The sequence below is a fragment of the Leptonychotes weddellii genome, unplaced genomic scaffold (assembly GCF_054177405.1).
Source record: "Leptonychotes weddellii isolate Sample4059 unplaced genomic scaffold, ASM5417740v2 HiC_scaffold_15572, whole genome shotgun sequence".
In the NCBI taxonomy this organism is placed as follows: domain Eukaryota; kingdom Metazoa; phylum Chordata; class Mammalia; order Carnivora; family Phocidae; genus Leptonychotes; species Leptonychotes weddellii.
The window spans coordinates 1-4,782 of record NW_027737532.1 but is presented as its reverse complement, the minus strand read 5'-3'; the positions used below and the strand labels follow the sequence as shown (position 1 = coordinate 4,782).

The following is a 4,782-nucleotide window of genomic DNA, read 5'->3' as shown; positions in this document are numbered from 1 at the left end:
GGGAGGATGGGTTAGCCTGGTGATGGGTATTAAGGAGGGCACGTTCTGCATGGAGCACTGGGTGTTATACGCAAACAATGAATCATGGAACACTACATCAAAAACTAGTGATGTAATGTATGGTGATTAACATAACAATAAAAACCCAGCTCACAGGAAGAAGGACCTAGATCAGCAGATAACATGCTACGAAATAGAACATAATGCAGAATGCTGTGCAGCAGAGCTAACTGTGGGGGAGGGGGGCCCTGAAGGAGTTTAACCAAGGACATGAATGACGTTCTGTGAAGGTTTATTTGTAGAACGAGTTGAAGGACTGACATCTTTGCCCTTGTCCATCCGCATTCAACACATGTTCATTTGATTATAAAGGTCTAAGGTTAAAGGGGATTTGATTTTCCTCTCCCCCTTTTATACTCCAGCCAGAACCTGAGAAATTTAGAGCTGGAGAATGACAAGATTGTTCCCAAAGCAGCGGCCCGTGTCCCTGACGCCGATGAGCTCATTGCACCTGGAACACCTATCCAGTTCGATATCGTCCTTCCTGCCACAGAATTCCTGGATCAGAACAGAGGGAGCAGGTGCGGGCTAAGGGAGGCTGTCTCTGGGAGAAATGAAAGTAAACCTGGGGTCTCTTGTGTCGGCACCCATCTGCCAAGACTGTTGCTGCTCTTCTAGTTCAAGAGTTAGTGTCCCTTTAGCCGAAAAGGTCTTGACTGTTGGACTCTGGCCGTTCCCCTAGGCGCATCAACCCTTTTGGTGAGACTGAGGACGAGACCTTTCCAGAAGCAGAAGGTGAGTGGCTGGTTTGGTGCGCTCACTCTTTCCCCTCACAGAATGACGAGAGATCATTGAAATGAGACGTGAAGTCACGTTCCAGAGAGCCAGGACTTGGATTGTGAAGCAAAAATTATGACCCACAGACTTGTTGTTCTCTGGGAACTCCCTAGGGCATGTGCAGTTAAGGCAGGTCTTGGATAAAAACTGCAGGGAAGTAGACAGATTTTCTACGGGTGTTGCACCCACACCCTTTTTGTAGCTCCTGCGCAGAAAGCTGCCGAGCCTAAATCCGGTATCCGATTACTCCAGATCAGATGTGAGGAGGATGAAATGGCCACAACAAAATGCAATCGGGGGGAGTCCTAAATAGGCTATTTCATTTGAGCCGAAGACACACACACAACTCATTCTTGAATTTGAAAAGGGCAAGGGTAAATGGTATTTAATTCGTTGAAGTTCAGAGATTTGATGCGTGGCATGTGTGTGACAGTGGAGCTGACGTGACCTGGTGCTCGGCTGGGAGCCGAGGCCGTTTCGGAGCCAGAAGTGCTGGTGAGGCCTCGTTTACACGCTTCATGACTGGAGCCTGAGAATAGCATCAGAATAAATGGCCACTTCGTAACTGTAAAAGTAGGACTTGAGAGTCGGTACTCCTTGCAGAATTAGGCAGAAGGGGGTGGGGGGGAAGAGAGGATGGAAGGAAGGAAGGAGGAAGGAAGCTAACAGGCTCTGCCTCGGACCTGCCCACTTGTCTCTGGCTGACCTTCCGGAAAGTCTATAAAATAAAAAAAACTATCTTCATGCGGGAGTAACTACTTGTAATTTTACATCAGTTATATTTTCCTAATCTTTTGTTACTTAAGTTATTTTTAGGGGCAAAGACACTAATAGGGCAAGTGAGGAAAGAGTAGTCATCTTCGTTTAAAATGGTGGGTAAGTATTTGTTCTTAAAGAAAAAAACCACCTTTAAACCTTCGTGATCTTCCGGTTATGGTCGCTCTTTTAGTCAGTTTTGTCAGGTTACGTGCCTGACATTTATCAGGAAGCCAGTCCTGGTTGTTTACTAGAACCAGCTAAAGTAGTCTGGGATGCGCATTAGCTTACGGGATGCCCTCCAGCCCTTCAGTAACACGATGCGCGTGAACCGAATGAGTCCCAACACCAGGTCTTCTGTTGTTCAGACAGGCTTTCTTCTTTAAGAGGACTTTATCGGTGGGCCAAAGCACTGAATTTTCCGTTGTCTAAGTGGAGAAGCTCGTATTTTCAGAGAAAGACGCGTGCAGTGCCGCCCACGTCAGTCACCTAGAGTTTTCGCGCTAGAAGGGCGTTCATCTGGCACTGCTGTCTCATTGTGCAGATGCACAGAAAGAGGTGCTTTTCTAGTCTAATGAAGTCGTTCCAACGAGACAAAACGTGGGCAGGAGGAGACTCGGGGCTTTGGCAGCGTGGGTTTGTTCACGCACAGCGTTGAGCAGTTGGCTGGAAAGCACCCTAGGAGGAGGTCTTCAGCCGGTTCTCTGACCCGCCCCTGACTGGTGGGCGGACCAGCAGCCGCGGGAAGTGAGTGTGATCCTGAGCAGAAAATGCTGTCTTGCAGATTCCCTTTTGCAACAGATGTTTATAGTTCGGTTTCTGGGATCGATGGCAGTTAAAACAGACAGCACTACCGAAGTGATTTATGAAGCAATGAGACAAGTGTTGGCTGCTCGGGCTATTCACAACATCTTCCGCACGACGGAATCCCACCTACTGGTCACCAGCCAGACTCTGAGGTATGTTGTTTCATTTCAGACTTTCTTACAGCTTATCAGATTGCCCATGTAAGGCACATTTACTCGAGAACATTCATACTAGAATATTTGTTTGATCGGAGTAAGAGGAGATGCTACTCTCGTTTCTGCCCTATTCCTTTTTACATTTTGATTTTATAAGACACATTGGGTAGAAGGTGCTCCCCTCAGTAACTGATACCTTCAGAAATTTAGTGGTGAGTGAATCCTACTGCTCATAAAGATGCCATCACTCAGGAGTTGCTCCGTATATCTCAGAGCTTGAAAAAGAAAGGGTTTTCTCATTTCTGAATGTACTATTTATAAAAAGTAACAGTGAAAACAGAACATGAACCTACCCGAGATGACAAGACCACCACTAGTAAAATCTGATTAATATTTGTTGGGGTGAAACTAAAGACGCCAAGTGATGTTATCGACATGACTTGGGGTTTCAGGTGGTAAGATCGATACGAGAAATGGCAGAGGGTCCGCATCGGCTTCGTAAGAGCCGCACCATCCAGGACTGCACCCACGTGCAGCACTTGAAACAGAACTGAAGTCTGAATTGAAATGTTTTAAATGTAAAAAACAAATTTCTAAGATCTCATACTAACCCCCCCAAAAGAATGCAAACTATCTCACGAACTTTTATGTTAATAACATGTCTGGCTGGTAATATTTTAGATCTTATAGATTAAATAAAGTATGTTATTTCACCTGTTTCACTCTTTGATGTGGCTGCTAGAAAATTTTAAATTATGTACGAAGCTTACATTTTATTTCTCTGAGCTGACAGCACTGGTTTAGAGCCAGAATGTCCAGGTTTATTGCCGGCTTTGGCGTTCGTGAGTTGTATGACCTGGGCAAGTCTGAACTTCGGTGCATTGGTTTCTTCAGCTATAAGATGAAAGTAACCATATCCATACCTCATAGTGTTGTCATGAGGAATAAATGAGTTAATACAAAATATTTATGACCACAACTGACATTATAGAAAGTGCTCAGTAAATGTTAGCTTCAAAAAAGTGGGACTTTTTTAAAAATCAGAATATAGTTTCTTCCATTCATTAAAATCAGTCCTTTTCATTTATTATAAACATTATACTGAGAATAAGTTTCTTACAAATAAAACCTTGTATTTATTTAAAGCTTTTCTACAAGTATGTCCTGCACCTTTTATGGGCATTGGCTCACTGTTTTTAAAATCTCCACCAAAAAGATCAGAGTAAATGTAAAAGCATTGTGAAAAAAGATAGTACATCGAAGAACACTGTCAAAGCACAAGGACAGTCCACAGAATGGGAGAAAATATTTGTAAATCATATATTTAGTAGAGGTATATGTTCAGAACATAAAGAACTTTTTTTTAAAGATTTTATTTATTTATTTGACAGAGAGAGAGAGAGACAGCGAGAGAGGGAACACAAGCAGGGGGAGTGGGAGAGGGAGAAGCAGGCTTCCCGCAGAGCAGGAAGCCCGATGTGGGACTCGATCCTAGGACCCTGGGATCATGACCTGAGCCGAAGGCAGATGCTTAACGACTGAGCCACCCAGGTGCCCCATAAAGAACTCTTATAAAAATCAACAAAAAGACCAAAAAACAAAAAATGGACAAAGGACCTGAGTAGACATTTCTCCAGAGGAGATCTACAAATGGCCAACAAGCACATAAAACGATGCTCAATGTCATTAGTTATTAGGGACATGCACATCAGGTCCACAGTGAGATACCACTTCATACTCACTAGGATGGCTGAAATTTTTTTAAAAAAGGAAAATAACAGGTGTTAGTAAGGATGTGAAAAAATTGGAATCCGTTGTTGGTGGGAATCATTAAAACAGTCCGGCCACTGTGGGAAATAGTCTTGCAGTTCCTCCACAAGTTAAACCTAGAATTCCACTTCTGGTAGATACCCAAAAGAATTGAGAACAGGTGTTCAGATAAAAATGTATACACACATGTTCGTAATTCACAACAGCCAAAAAGTGGAAACAGTCCAGATGTCTGTCAACAAACTGATACACAAAGTGTGGTATTTTACATATAGTGAGTGGAATATGAATCAGCCTTGAAGAGGAATGAAGTCCTGACACGTGGCACAACCTCGCTGAACCCTGAAACATTCTGCTAAGTGAAAGAAGCCAGACACGAGTGTCAGCCGTTTTGTAGGAGCATTTACATGAAAGGTCCAGGGTAGGCAAATCCACAGAGAGCAGGTTAGTGGTTGCC

The 4,782-nt window shown here is 43.7% G+C and overlaps 1 long non-coding RNA gene across 1 annotated transcript; it reads left to right on the top strand.

The window, feature by feature from the left end:
* Positions 1–73: 73 nt before the first annotated feature.
* Positions 74–3,854, top strand: LOC145718430 (uncharacterized). The gene is made up of 3 exons (XR_014141803.1): positions 74–581; positions 743–795; positions 2,378–3,854. It is a non-coding gene; the product is annotated as an uncharacterized LOC145718430 (long non-coding RNA).
* The last annotated feature ends 928 nt before the right edge of the window (positions 3,855–4,782 follow it).